Genomic DNA, 15,842 nt, shown 5'->3' with positions numbered 1-15,842 from the left:
AACTTTTCCAGTTATTTTTTCTAATATTTTAACGTTTAGCATTCATAAACCCACAGCCTGTGTCTTCTCCTGATGGTTCCTGTCTCTTTTGCATACCCTGTCTGCCCTATTTAGATTATTTTAGCAACTCTTCACACCTCTGCCCCTTTCACGTGTCCTTGCAGGGGTGGAGGAGGAACTGGGATGTCAGAAGTCACCAGACGCTATGCCATCCGCAGGACCACGTTCTTGGGCAGAAGTGTGTGAATTACACTTAAGCTCCCGGGAGTTGGAAGTCCTGCCCACCCCACCCAGTCTCTTTCTGTCTCAATCTCGTGCCTCCCAAGATATTAAATCTACTTTTAGCTAATAACTTGTAAGGGTTTATATTTTTTTTCCAGTTGTTCAGTTGTTAAGTCATGTCCAACTGTTTTGTGACCCCTGCCAGGCTCTCTCCGTGGGATTCTCCAGGCAGGAATACCAGAGTGGGTTGCCATTTCCCTGTCCAGGGGGTCTTCCTGACACAGAGACCGAACCAACGTCTCCTGCACTGGCGGGCGGATTCTCTACCATTGAGCCACCTGGGAGGCTCCCTTCCCCCACCTCCCAGAGTCTCCCCTATTTCCTTATTCGGATCCAGCCACAGATTCAAGCCTAGCTATATGGTCTTCGCATCTGCTCCAACCTCACAGGTGAAAACTGGAGGCTGTTCTCAGATGTAGGAGACCATTTGGTGATCTTTTCGGTAAATACAGCAGCGAGGAGGGGAGAAAGAACAATATCTAATAGATCCAACTCCTGAGTCCAAGCAGACAGTTTAACCCTTGGGTCATCGCGTTTGTATTCCACTTATTGGATTGCTAATAGATTTTCTTCATTTGTGTGCGATGTTGCAAATGATGTGTGGAGGCCGGCCGGTTCTCCAGCGCGGACCAGAGGTCCACCTGTATGGAGCCGGCGTTAAAAGCTGCAGGAGCTGCTGCCTCCTGACGACATCCCAGCTGTAGACTAGCGATCGCAGTCCTCGGGTGGCGGGTTTAATTATCGGCGCCGGCGATACCATCAGCAACTGTGTAATTGCGTGTCAGTTTCCTGGCTGTTGGGTATGAAAAGGGGAACCAGTGAAATGATGATTGTGGAAGCGGTAGACTCATATTTAAACAATTCAAAATGTGTAACTGGCAGTGTCATTAAACAGAGAGAGTCTGACCCCAGCTGTCACTTACTTTTCCTTATGCAGATTTGTTCATGCTGTCTGTCAGAGAGCTCCATGGGCTGAAATGGGACAGAAGAGGTGACATAATTCTCAGAGCAAAGAGGGCTGCTTGCCTTAACTCCGCAGAGGCGTCCTTTTAGCCTAAACAAATACGACTGCCAAACTGTAAATAAACCAAGACCATTACAGGAAATTCTATAGACTTTTGCTGATGAATACACAAAAGCAGAATATCAAACAGACATCCTCCCCTTAAACAATGTAAGTCAAAGCTGCCTGATTGCCAGATACTTAAAGAATAAGCACTGTGATGATTAGAAGGACTTCTTTTTGAAGAAGAAAATGAAATGACTCTTCTAATTATAGACTAAAATTTTGAGGGCAAGGTGAAAAAAAAATGTGGAGCTCATTTTGAAAAATGCTCAGTAGAGAAATGTGATTGGATAAAATTATGACACAGATTTCAACTTCAATCTGGCTTAGGTTGTAAGTTGTTATGGCCTCAGATGTTTTGAATATAATTGAGAAAATTGAAATATGCTATATAAACGAAGGTTAAAAATAGACCTGAGTGGCTTTCTAAGAAAGGTGGGTTAAGATGTACGGAACACTCAAATTTCTGCAAATGTAATTGCATAATTCTGCATCCCACCAAATACACACTTCCAGGAAATGGGAGAAAGGCACATTTCCTCTCAAAAACTTCATTTACTGGTATTCGAGAAAAGAGCTGGATAATCAAGGGTTAAGTCTGCATGCATGCAAAAACAAACGAAAGGAGAGTTTATAAAATGAACTGTGGAGGTTAAGTGTGGGGGTTAAACTAACACAATGAACTGTGAACACAAAGAAAAATGTTTCTTTAATTTTTAAAATGTTTTCATTTCTCATAATAAACTGAACTTGCAGTTGCATACAAACAACATTATTTCATACCCTGAAGACACTGCAATTTAAAGCTTTTGGAACTCAAATTGATTCTGGAAGCAATGCTATAACTACAGAGGCGCTGTGGCAATCGTGATCTTCTGAAGGGCATCAAACCGCACCTCGAGTAGCACATTTGAAAGCAAACACGGGCTCGTGTGCACACACAGGTAGGAGGCATTTAAAACAGGGTCAACATTGCATTTATTTCTAGTTTCAAAGGCAAAGTTACTGATTTCCTCACAGGCTAATGGAAGCCATATTAATTGCCACGGTACATTCAGATTTGAAAGTAATAAATAGGCACATATTAAATCCTCTAAGGATTAATTTGTATTTTATCAGCTGTGAAAAGGGCAATTTTTTACATATCTCGACTTAAGAGGTAGCCTTATTAGGCGTTCATTGGAAAACAAATTCTGCATATATTTTGTAGCAAGGTTTAAAAAAAATCATTTTTTTCCTCCTCAAAAGTAGTAGGGCGCAACTAGGGAAGCAATTAGTATTTATATCCTAGACAAACACAGTGTTGGAGTGTCCTGACTTTTAAATATTTGTATGGCTAGTTAAGGGAAAAGATGGTAGAAAATGATGCATTGTTATATATTTTGTCATACTGGACACAGGGGTACTTAAGGGGCTTCAGACAACATTGTGCGCCTGTTGTGTGTGAATTGTCAAGGTATGGTGACAGTTATTTATTTTCACGTGGAGAGCATCCAGAGATGCTAACGTTCCTGTCGGGTTGGCCGTGAAGCAGCGGGTGGAGGGTGTAATGCATGCGGTCCCATGGCCAAATCGCTTGGTAGCTGGTGGAGAGGCCTGGGGCCTTGGCTGGTGTTGGTGAAATCTCTCTGTGGGCATGGCTGGTGGTTCTTCACTCTCATTATCTCTGGGAAGTGGGGCCATCTGAGAAGAGCCCACTTTCCTATGTCTAAGCAAGGGATAAAAGCTGAAAAGTATTCAACAAACCCGTATTTCTGATCACTCTTTCCTTTAGAGGACTGCTTATCACATTTTCACCCCCAAAATATTAAGTGGTCCAGTTAAATCAAGGAACTAGGTGAAAAAAAAATGGTCAGACTTCGCTGGTGGCGCAGGGGTTAAGAATCGGCCTGCCAATGCAGGGAACATGGGTTTGATCCCCAATCTGGTGAATCCCACATGCCTCGGAACAGCTAAGCCCAAGAGCCACAACCACTGAGCCCACATGCGTGGAGTCTGTGCCCCGCTGCGAGAGAAGCCACTGCAGTGAGAAACCCACACTCGGCAACTGAGAGTGGCCACTGCTGTCCGCAACTGCAATGAAGATCCAACACAGCCAAAAAATTAAAAAGAAAATTGTCCTCGGCAACATGCATTCTCGAATGGCTTGTCTGGTTTTATTTGAAAGTTCCCTGGAGAGATCACTCCCACAACTTCTTCTGGAAGTCTGTTCTGCAGTCTAATAGATCTTATTGTCAAATGCTTTGTTAAACTTTTACTGGAAGATGTGTATTGCACTCAGCATTGGCGGTTCTTGAAATTCTATCAGGGAAGTGCAATCAAATTGGTCTCCCATGACTTGCTCTTTGCTTGACGTGGAATGGGTTCCCCTCTGCTTCTGGCATTTTCCACAGAGAGAGTGATGGACTTGCCTCCCCTGCCCTTCCCTTCAGCCTCCTACAGGCACCCTGCTCATCATCAGGAAGCTCGTGTCTCAGGGAGCACGGCCCGTGATTTTCTTTCAATTTTGCAAAATCGTGCCACTTGAATTTAAACTTCTAGAGATGGAGCATGCCTAGCCTTTTGTGCTGGAAATCCCTAATCTGGACAGTGGTACCCGTTCGCTGGGGTTTAGCTTCTGTGCTGTGGCCTGGCCCTCTCTTCCCTTTTGAAGGACTTTGTGTGACTGAGCTATTTTAAATGGTTCTGCTCTGCTTCCAGTTCGCTGCTGAACTGAAAAAGTTTTTATTTGCAAATAAATAAATAGCTTACTCCCCTGGCTCTTCCAGGAATTTGCAGCATCTTCTATGTTCCCTTCCTCTGGACGCTCCAGCGGCCTTTTGAGTAATAAGGTGACCTTAAGAGAAGTCCTTGGCTGGATGTCCAGTGTGGTTGGCCGTGGTGGTGACAAGTGTGAATTGCAGGCAAGGCAAATGGTCTCACATAGTTGCTTCTGCTTGGCCAGTAAACCTGTCCTGCTCAGGCTCAGGCCACAGATAACTTCCATCACCATAGATTAACGGGATTCCAGCAAAGTGTTAACTGCCCATTATCAGGTGTCATCACACAGTCAAGAGTTACTCAGTACTAATGATCTTAGGTGTTGGTACTTGACTGTCCTTTGTAAGGAGAATACAGGTTTAAAATGAATGAGTTTCAATTCTGCCTCTTTGAGCCAAATCCCTACCAATCTACAGAAAAGAGCTTGTGACATATTTGACCCATGGGCTCCCTAGAAGATTATTTTTCAAAGAAAGATTTAAAGGAGAAACAAACAAAACAGGGAAAAAATCCCCAAAATTCTTCCATAAGCACCAGGCTTTCTCAAGAACCCAGTGGCTTATAGACTCTTCATCTCAAAGTGTGGTCAGACCACCTGGGGGCCTCCTTCTCTGTCATTTCTACTTCCCAGTCTCCCTGGCCCCCACCTGTACCCCCAGCTGCTCTAGACTCAGGTTCCGATATGCTCGGGAACTGACTCCTCCTGAATGTGGGGTCCCAGGGAGGGGCATGAGCCAGCAGGTGCCCCGGGGCCCAGGTGATGGGGTTCTGGAGGGACACGGCCTTATCTGCTGACCCTGGAGACCCATGTCTGAGAGATGACTGTCCAGGCGTCTCAGCATCAGCTGTGACACCTGAACTATTTTCTTCTGATTGGGAAATTGGCATAATCTTGTGGTTTGTTCATTTCATTTCTGGCATTTCTACTCTGTGGGAACAATAACAAACCCCACTGGAGCATATTGAGGTGGTCATGATGAACTCTCTAGACTGGATGTCTTCATGGAGTCTATTGACTTACCCATGAATTGTATGAGAATTGCTGAAGTTGCTGTTTAGACCTCGCTGGGGACCTAAAACTCTATTTCAGCTGAGATGCATCAGTCAGGAGCATGGCCATCTTGTCTCAGCAGCGTTCTCCCAGCCGCAGACCGCCAGGGCTGAGAAAAGACGTGTCTTCCTCTGCTGAAACACTTGACCACCTTTCCTATGAGAGCATGCCATTGTAAGGCACAGTTGTGTACAAGACAGCCTGCACTTTGAGGTACATATTCTTTTTTATTTCTGTATCAAACAGGATTTCTGGCATCCGCTCTAGTTAACTGATGAGATGAAACTGGGTTCACCATCCTTCTTTATTACGCCTTGGGTTTTCCTCATCACGCGCTTCCTCAGAGGACAGAGACAAAGAACTACCTTTTCACAAGTTCAAGGCGTGAGCTGACTGCCTTTGAAATGCCACCCGCAGTGACTGCGGTCAGTGTTTTAAGTGTGGAGCAATCACACACTAAAATGACTCAAGAAGCACACTTTGTAGAGAGATTGCTATTGCTTCTTCATGGCAATGTAATATTTAGAAAGAAGCATACGTTCCCTAAACTTTACCCACTTGTATGCACGTAAAATAATTTTTTTCCCTAGAAATCTATATTCTGGGTATATGTTGTCACCTGTGTGTGTGCGTGTGCTAAGTCACTTCAGTCGTGTCCAACTCTTTGTGACCCTGTGAACTGTAGTCTGCCAGGCTCCTCTGTCCATGGGATTCTCAAGGCAAGAATACTGGAGTGGGCTGCCATGTCCTGCTCCAGGGGACCCTCCTGACCCAGGGACTGAACCCCCATCTCCTGTGCGTCCTGAATTAGCCGGCGGGTTCTTTACCACTAGCGTCACCTGGGAAGCCCGTATCATCACCTAAGTATTGCTAAAAGTTTTCTTCCAAGTTGTGTGAGTCTCAGCTTCATTAGTATTTTATAATTTAAGGCAGCTTTGCAATTACTTTTCATTTTTTTTTCTGCTTACAAGGAAAATTCAGGCTTCTCACAGAAAACTCTCCAAGTACAGAAAAGTAAGAAGCAGCAGCGCTTGCCCTCAGTTCTACCCACCGAAGGCTCTCTGGCAGAGGGTTGTATTTTTGGCTAATGTGATAAGCTTTTAAAGTTTCAAAAACGATGTTTCGAACTAGTACAGTTTTTATCCTCTCATCTTAAGATATTTGTAAGTTCATTTTAAAAGCTTTCCGTATGATCGATGAAGTGCCCAAGATTTACTGGGAATACCTTTATTCATTCATCTTTAACGTTTCCTGAAAAGCCTGAATTTAAGCTCTGTGTGAGTGCTGACACCATTTTTCATTTCATCAGGAATCTGTTTAGCTTTCATCCGGGCTGACATATCAGGACCAGACGAAGGGAGTGGAGGACCCCAGGCCCACCCAGTGCCAGAAGGGTACAAAGGTCCGGCAGAGGTTGCCGGCCCCGGCCCATGTGCCTGGGGTCTGGATCGCATAGGGGGAGCCCTGCATGGATGTCCACATGGCAGCAGGCCCTGGGTGTAGTCAGCTATGAGGCCACTGTGTCTGCTTGCAAGCCCCACGCCTAAACCTCAGATAGGGTTCACTACTTAATTGTGTGCATTTTGGTTTCCGAGAAATTTGGAAAGAATTGTGGCTGGTCCGGTCAAAGGCATGGGTTTGTTTTACAAGGATATTTGTAGAAATAACTCGGATGAAAAAGACTCATTTAAGACTGTTGTCATCTCTCTTATCAGCCACCCGAAGTCCTGCCCATCAATTTGGGAGCTTTTACTGAAATCTCAGAACACATCATCTAACGAAAAAAGTCAACTGCAGAGGAAAGCTGTGCCAACAATGTGGGTATGTGAAGAGGTGACAAGTCTGGAAGAAAAGTCAGAGGGGTCGGTCCCCAGGCCCACCAGGCAGTTTCTTCCAGGGGGTGAGTCGTGGCCGAGGGAGTGATCATGGGCGTGATGTGGGCTGCATGTCATTGTCTCCAAGGACACGCATGTTCAGTAACATCAGAGAGCACACACTTGGACTTGGGGGTGCGGGCAGGAAGGACTGAGCCATGCTCTGTTTTCAGGGAGGTCAGGAGCAGACACGAGGACCTAAAGCAGAAAACCCGGGCCTTCTCTCTCTTCAGGGGCAGAATTCTGCCCCATCCAGGGTCTCCAGCAAGGAGTGTGAGGTCAGAGATATCACCCCCGGTCACTGGGGCGGCTGTCCACGCTTTAGACGGGCTGTGTGTCTGGAATCTGAGCACCAGTGGCCAGCTGTCCACACACTTGGGGAGAGCAAGTGGGAATGCTTGCCCCCAGGGTGCCCATTGGGCCCTGACTTGGTACCACGTTTAGACCAGAGCATCGTGGGATGCAGGGCGTGGGGGGACCGACTCGGGGCAGCAGGTGCAGGGCCCCAGCAGCACTGAGATGCCATCAGCCCGTGGGGTCTGGAGCCGGGAGAAAGCCCCCGGGGTCATCCAGCCAGAAGGAAGGAAGCTGAAGGCGAATGCAGAAGCAGCTCAGCAGAAACGGAAGGTGTGTATGTGCCTGTGTATGCATGCATGTGTGTGTACGTGTGTGTATGCATGCATGTGTGTGAGTAAGGAGAGCAGTGAGTGTATGAGGCCGAGGGGGCACAAGGACACACATTGTTTTCCGCAGAGGTCTTTTGACTCCACGTTATTTTGGAAGAAATATTTATCCTTCAGGGGTTTGAAGAGATTGTGAGAGCAGCGTTTTCACAGCACATGCACACATACATGCAACATATGTGTGTAAACACATGCATGTGTGTGTGTGTAGGTGTACGTGTAACTGTGTTCCTATTTTTATAGAAATAGGCACAGTTTATTAAGAAAAGTTAGAAATAAACAATGCAAGGTTTTACTGTATAGCACAGGAGCTATATTCAATATTTTCAGATAAAGCATAATGGAAAAGAATATTAAAAAGGATTACATACGTGTATAATTGAGTCACTTTGCTGTGGAGCAGAAATGAACACAGTATTGAAAATCAAATATACTTCAGTAAAAAAAAATTTTAAAAAGTAAAGTTAAATGCTGCTCTCACAATTTCTTCAAACCCCTGAAGGATATATATTTCTCCAAAAATAATGCATACTCAAAAGACATCCATTGAAAACAACGTGGGTACATGTCCCCGCTCGGTCTCATAGACACGCCGTTCTCCTTCCTCAGACCCTGACTCCGGGTCCAAGTGTGGCAGCTGGCGCACAGCCATGTCATCACACATGTCACACATGTGTAACTCCCCCAAACCTACTGATCGGCCCCTCCGTGGTTCCCGACTTTAGTTTTCTCAGAAGGAAAATCTGTCCCCCCGAGGAGAAGCGAACCTCGCATAGACCTTTAACAGCCTCAGCACAAACGCTGTAGTCACTTACATGAGTTTCCTTGTAAAGCCCTGGCCTGGTTCCAGGCTCTTGCCCCGCGCTTCGATCAATAAGGTGCTATTCGCTTCTGCAGCCTCGGCCAGTGGTTTCCTGCTTTTGAATGAGTTGTTGAATCAAACATCGGGTGGGCAGCCATCCACTTCTCCATCCACTTTTGACTTGTGGACACAGAATAGCCAGCAGCCCTGGGAGAATCTCTGCCTGTCCGGGGTAGGTTCAGGATAAACCTTCTAATCCGTCTTCTCCATCTGATTCTTCTTGCCTTCCCTTCCCCTGTATCTTTCCTGCTCTGCGATGTCTTGCCTGTGACACCTACAGACAGATGAACCATAACACACTGCCTTCTGTCTTCAGTCTGGGATGGCCTCTGCCCTTTTCCCACACTCAAGTCCCCTTCTTGCTGCTCTCCGCACTCCCTCGGGGCATAGTTTTGGGAATACAACGTGCTTCAAGGCCTGGGGCAAGTTCTCCCATCAACATCCTGCCAAGTCCCCGAATTTGGAGTCTCTGGTTCAGTTGTGTCCCCAACACCAAAGGCCAAATGCTAGCCTCTGAACATACCCTGGTGAAACTTAGTGTTGCAGAAGTTCTCAGCTTAAATCAGTTGGTGCTTGTTCTGTTGATTTAATTTACTTTTCATTTCAATTTTTTAAGAACATAAATCTGATAAACTGTCATGAAAACCAACACTCTGTTATTTACAGTTAAGCTCTTCCCCTACTTGCTTAAGAAAGCTGTGCGCTTGGGTTTCTTGCTGTAAATCTAGCTGGTGATTTTAAAAAGCAGGTGTGTTAATTATTGGGTCTCTGACTTTTGTGGAATTGTGAAAGAAGCTGGAGAGAGAGATAGAAAGGTTACAAAGGACAGCATTCAGCCAGGATCCTTTCAATTGCAAGTGACCGAATCCTGTGTTGTAAACCCTTACAGGATAGTAGGAATTCAACAGGATTGGTCAAGGAATTTGGCTGGATCTGAGTTGAGCCTATGTCACTGAAGATCTTCTTTACCTTTTCCATCTGTGGATGTTCTTCTATTTGGCTTCATTCTCCCTGCCCCAGTTTAATAGAAAATATGGCCACTCACATCAAAGACTGGTAGCTTCAGAGAGAGGAGAGCTAACACTTTGGAGAGAGCTCCATTCAGCCTGGCTTGGGTACCACAGCTAATCACAGGACCAGTTATAATGCTGGGGGGCGTGATGCTCCAATGGCCTGGGCCTGCTGGAGGCCACGCCTGTGCTGGTGGGGAAGGGGTTAGACCTGGACATCCCATGGACTGATGCTGAAGCTGAAGCTGAAGCTCCAATACTTTGACTGCCTGATGAAAAGAATCAGCTCATTGGAAAAGATCATGATACTGAGGAAGATTGAGGGCAGGAGGAGGATGGGATTGTTAGATAGCATCACTGACTCAAAGGTTATTGATTTGAGTGAGCACTGGAAGGTAGCGGAGAACAGAGGAGCCTGATGTGCTGTAGTCTGTGGGGTCGCAGTGAGTCGGACAGGACTTAGCAACTGAACTACAACAACAACCCCATGGAATAGATCCTGTAGGAAAAAGGAATTCTGTTCTCAAAATATAATCTCTTCTAGCTGTTGGGGAAACTGACTGGAGATCAACCCTCCAGGCATCAAGGGTCAGGAGAGATGCAGCCTTTGCCTCTGAAGATGCTGATACCTGGGCAACACAAGGACTTCCGTTCCACTTGGTTCTTATATTAAGTGGATGTACTTAACATCCCTTTATTTGAATATCGTCCATACCTTATGACTTGGATTAACACCTTCATTTACCTAAATTCTGAAGATACCTGGTTGCACTGTACCACATTTGACCTTGGCTAATGACATCTACTCATTAGCGTCTCATGGATCTAGTCAATAAATAATGAAATATGTTACATCGACTCCTAAGAAAATCATGTTTTCTTTCATTAATTATTGGAGCAGGAAAATTGTCACATCAGTTGTTATAGGTTGAACATAATCCCTTGTAAACTCAACAGGTAAATCTCTGCATTCTCGAGTTCACCCAATATTAACGTCAAACCAAATCAAAGGATTCCTTAGCAATAGTTGTGAATATTTTTTGTTCTTGAGTATTACGAGGACCCGCACCCATGCATGTGGACAGGTAAACATGCATACCTGTACATCCATGTTCCAGGTGAACTTCTAAATAGACTTGACAATGTTTGAGTCTTCCTAACATTTTTTTGTTTCAAAATTCTGCAATGCTATGAATTTTCCCCCTCCTTTTACACAGAAGAGAAGGGTTTCCCTTTTCCTGCCCATGAGTTGGATTATAGTTAATGAAGGCTTGGGAGGAGGAACAGAGTCGGTGGGGTGTGATCAGAGATAGTCTTTAAAACACAGCTAAGCATTTTGTCCTGGTTTTGCTGCTTGCTGGTCTCCTGCTGGGCCTCCTGCAGAGACCGGTGTCAGAGCCCAGTCCCACCACTGCCCTGGGCAGCAGAGCTGAGCTGGTGGCTGGCGGGTGTGGGTGGTGCGTGGGGTGGGAGGCCTCCCCGGGCTAGAGACTTCTGCTGATCAGATGGTATCCTGGGGGCTCTGATCCCCAGGGGCTTCACTCTCCTTCCTTGGGAAGGAAGGCGCGGATCCTCTGAAGGAGGCGGGTCAGGAAGGGAAGCCACGGGAGCGTCTTCCTAGTGGGAAAGTCATGGGAGGAGCCTGGGCAGAGGGGCCACTGACAGAGGAGAATATAGACCTGCCAGGGGCTCGGCAGTAGAAGAATCCACCTGCAATACAGGAGCCACAGGAGATGTGGGCTCGATTCCTGGGTTGGGAAGATCCCCTGGAGGAGGGCATGGCAACCCACTCCTGTATTCTTGCCTGGAAAAACCCTATGGACAGAGCCGCCTGGTGGGCTACAGTCTATGGGATCGCAAAGACTTGGATGCAACTCAAGCGACTTAGCATGTATGCATGCATAGACCTGCCAGGTATAGGAACCCTGTGTCCTGCTAGTAAAGGGCTTGTAGGCAGAAGTAGCAGGAAAGGGGCCATGAACCTGAAATAGACCATGTGGCTGTGGGGCTGGTGAGGCTCCCAGCAGCTGTTGGGAAGGAGGTTTGGGGACGTGGTGCGACTTCAAGTTGTCTTGAGACATGGGCTCTGCAGAGGACATGCATCAGGCTGTAGGCAGCAGAACCAGGAGAAACAGGAGGTCTCTGTTCCCTGAGTGAAGTTCAGACACAGAGGATGCCCGGCTGCCCTCTTGCCAGGAAGCTTACAGCAGAGAAGAGGTGCTCAGGCAGCCACAAAGAGCATGGGTTCTCTAGTTGAAAGCGAGAAAAAGCAGCTCTGGTGTCCAAAAGCAAAAAGGGAATTTCTTGGCAGGACCTGGGGGCCCCAGGGATCTGGTGGGTAGGCTGGAAGATGAACTGGTTTCCCCGGAAACGTAGAAACGAGGAGCCCAGGGCCTTCTCCCAGCAGGGCCTCTGACATGGTGCAGATACCACTGTCCTCAGGAGCAAAGTCCAGAGCCCTTGTTTGCAGGTTTCTGGGAAGGAGGGTGACTATCCTCTGTGGGGGGAGGCAGTGGCTCTAGGAAATCTGGGCGCTGCAGGGAAGGGTGTGGGGAGTGGGCATCCCAAAGCCCTGGGTCCACCCAGCTGCCCTTTGAAGTTGCTTCCTGCAGGTCCCTCTGGAAGGCTTACGTTTCTTGAATTCTTTGCTGTTGTATTTTTTCCCCCTTGAATTTGGCTTGGACTCGCTGTCGGGGTGCCTGTAGATCTGTTAGGCAGGAAGTGGGCCGAGAGCAAGGAGAGGAGGATCCTTCAGCTAGATGTCCAATGATGACCTAATTCCATCCAGCTGTTCACCAGCCCCGCACCAAATACACCCCATCAGTGCTCCAAAATAGTCAGGGAACCAGAAACAGCCCCACGTCCACCTGTGCACTGGCTGACTGGTGGACTTTCCCTCCTCTGGCACAAGTGCACACCTCTCACTATCCTTTACTAAAGCAACCTTCGGCACCCGCCGGACTCATGCACCACTCATAAATATTCCATGAATTGTTGTTGCTGTTGTTCAGTTGCTAAGTCATATCTGACTCTTTGTGACCCCGTGGACTCTAGCCCACCAGGCTCCTCTGGCCTCCACTATTTTCCATGTTTGCTCAAACTCATGTCCGTTGAGTCGGTGATGCCATCCAACCATCTCATCCTCTGTCGTCCCCTTCTCCTCCTGCCTTCAACCTTTCCTGACATCAAGGTCTTTTTCAGAGTCAGCTCTTCACATCAAGTGGCCAAAGTATTGGAGCTTCAGCTTTAGCATCAGTCCTTCCAATGAATATTCAAGGTGGATTTCCTTTCAGATTGACTGGTTTGATCTCCTTGCTGTCTAAGAGACTCTCAAAGAGTTTTCTCCAGCACCACAATTTGAAAGCATCAGTTCTTCAGTGCTTAGCCTTCTTTATGGTCCAACTCTCACATCCATACATGACTACTAGAAATTATTTGTTGTTAGTTGCTAAGTCATATCCAACTCTTTTACAACCCCATGGACGGTAGCCCACCAGGCTCCTCTGTCCATGGAATTCTCCAAGCACCAATACTGGAGTGGGTTGCCATTCACTTCTCCAGGGGATCTTCCTGACCCAGGGATGGAACCTGTGTCTCCTGCATTGCAGGCAGATTCATTGACACGAGGGAAGCCCACTGGAAATGATAAAAGACTGAATTGTGGGAAGGACATGTGCAGTAGAGCATTTTGTTATATATCCTGCAGCTGTCATTCAAGACTGTCAATCAACTGACCCTCTGGGATTATGCAAATGATCTTGCCTTAAAAACTCTATAACCCAACCTTCTGGGACCATGGCCCTTCTTGGCCTCTCTCTTGAGGTGTTCTCTCTGTTATTTCTTCCTTATCTTCAATAGACTTTCTTGCAACTGGTAAGACCTCAGATTCTTCTTTGTGGCCTTACCAAGAATGGAGGCCCAAAAGATCTGGAGCTCCTTCGCTAAGAGATCCAGAGGGCCTGACTCCTCAAGCGGGGCCAGGAAGCTGTCGCCCACACGGAGCACGATGTTTCCTGCGTTCCCCAGGAGCTGGGTGGGCGGCTCAGGCCCGCCCGTGATCTGCTGTGAGAGCAATGGGGCTGAGCTGTGGCTGCGGGGCCGGAAAGGAGATGCCCCTCTCTGTGGCTCGCTGCATCCAGGCTGATGTGTTGAAGAAAGGCAGTCATGACTCCAGAAGCCAGAGCGGGTCCATGCCAGCCTTTGGCTGGAGTAACCTTCATCCCTGCAGGCGGGGCCCGTCTCTGGAGCTGGAAGGTTCTGCTCTGTCCGTTTTCATCACTGTTTACTGCTATACACAGGCTTCCCTGGTGGCCCAGTTGCTAAAGAATCTGCCTACAATGCAGGAGAACTGGGTTTAGTCCTTGAGTTGGGAAGACCCCCTGGAGAAGAGAATGACACTCTACTCCAGTATTCCTGCCTGGAGGATTCCATGGACAGAGGAGCCTGGTGGTCTACAGTCCAAGGGGTTGCAGAGAGTCAGACACAACACTACCACTGCACAGAGGGGAAAACACCATGAAGAGCTACGTGGCTTTGGGAGAGATTTTGGCTTCCTCTGCATCCTTCTCAATTGAATCAACGGTCTTAAGGGGATGAGCAGGCGCCCTGTGTGACCTGCTCATCCCTGGTGTCCCCAGCACTTCCCACCAGCCCCGTGGATGGATGGACTGGAGGAAGCAGAAGCCTAAGGGCTTATCAAGCAACCTAATCCCACAGGAGAAGACACGAGAAACTTTGTTTATAAGCGAAACCAAATATCATTTAACGCCAACCAGTATAGGACAAATAAGGAACGTGTCTTGTCGGGATCCAGATGAAAACACACCAGTGCACTTCATCCCATGTCAACATGTCATCTAAAATACGTAAGAAGGGATTTTGTGCCAACAGATGATGGAAGGAGACAGACCTTAAATCACTGGCCTCTATTTGAACTTGCAAATCTTTTTAATTTTGAAAGTATTTAAGCCAGTAAGGTTCATAAATGTACTCACAACAGTTTGACAGAGGAGAGAAGTCGCCGAGCAGGACAAATATTTTCATAATGGTTTTGCTTTTTTTCATTCCTTTAAATACCAAGTAATAATATTTTTTAATGTTTTTGTAAACATGAGATGTTTTAATGCTTGAAAAATTGTATCTCATAAATAAGCTTTATTATCTGTCAAAAAGGATGAAAATATAACTTTACATTTCTGTTTTAAGGTAATTTTAGTGCCTATTAGCTATAAAGTAAGAGTTATATATAATTTAGAGTATGTAGTCACTCGAAACAACTTGACATTTTCACACAAACAGAGAACCGTAATAATAGTCCTGGGATTTCACGGGAAGTATGCACCACTACAGGATATTAAAATAACTTATGGTGCACTGTAATTCTTGTTTTGTATTTGTCCAAGTAGTTGTGAAGCAGGCTATAAAGTAGTAAAATAAAAACCTACGCTCTGACTCCAGTCCTGCCGCTTTCTTAAAGTTATAGTCGCCTTTTCAAATTAGGTGTGATTAACCTCGTTGACATTTCTGGGTGTCATCTTTGACTTTTTCTTTTTTAACATTTTCTGTTCCAATGGCTATTTATCTTCGCTTCTTATTTGAGACACTGTAATTACTCCTCGAAGATTAATGATGGTGGGTAGTGGTGATTCTGCTTGTAATTGACCGAGGGTAAATTACTTGTTGCTTTGAAGAGGTAGGAGACATAGAAAGAAATTTTCGCTGCGAACAAAATGAACAGGCAAGAGCAGAACTCTTAGTAGTGGTTTTGCCTGTTGTTTCTTAATTTGTGCATATAAAGAAGATTCAACAGATCAGTGCGAAGCTGAAAATGTTTAGCAAGCTGAAATACAGACAGGGGGTATGCCCGTAAACGAAATGGGGGAACATTAGATCTTCCTTTGCTAGCTTAAAGGAAGGATAATTTGGATGCGGTGCATTTTAAGTGTATCTTTGAGGAATCTGTGAGAAGAGTATTTTGTGACTATTTTAATCCAGATGTAAGGACGATATTTAACCTACTTAAGAGAAAAAGCCATTTACTGCATCATTTATAGAGCTGACATATAATTATGCTTGCCTCATTAAAGCATGCCCAACATTATCCTCTTTCTGGCAACGCATATCGCCGTCTGCCCTTGAATGGAATGAAAAGGCATTTCTTTAAAATACTCCTTAATTGTACTTTTGCATTAATTTTGATTGGCTTTTTGCCCACTGCTAAGGTCTCAGTATCATTTGGAGCCGAAACACAATAA

At 46.1% G+C, this 15,842-nt stretch overlaps 1 long non-coding RNA gene across 1 annotated transcript; it reads right to left on the bottom strand.

Moving 5' to 3' along the window:
• Positions 1–998: 998 nt before the first annotated feature.
• LOC136158371 (uncharacterized) lies at positions 999–8,806 on the bottom strand. The gene is made up of 3 exons (XR_010661336.1): positions 8,532–8,806; positions 1,206–1,358; positions 999–1,075 (listed from the first exon to the last, which is right to left on the bottom strand). It is a non-coding gene; the product is annotated as an uncharacterized lncRNA (long non-coding RNA).
• Between the last annotated feature and the right edge of the window lie 7,036 nt (positions 8,807–15,842).

This window comes from Muntiacus reevesi, chromosome 2, assembly GCF_963930625.1.
Source record: "Muntiacus reevesi chromosome 2, mMunRee1.1, whole genome shotgun sequence".
NCBI lineage: Eukaryota > Metazoa > Chordata > Mammalia > Artiodactyla > Cervidae > Muntiacus > Muntiacus reevesi.
Note: the sequence above shows the minus strand (reverse complement) of the source record. Positions and strands in the feature narration are given on the sequence as shown.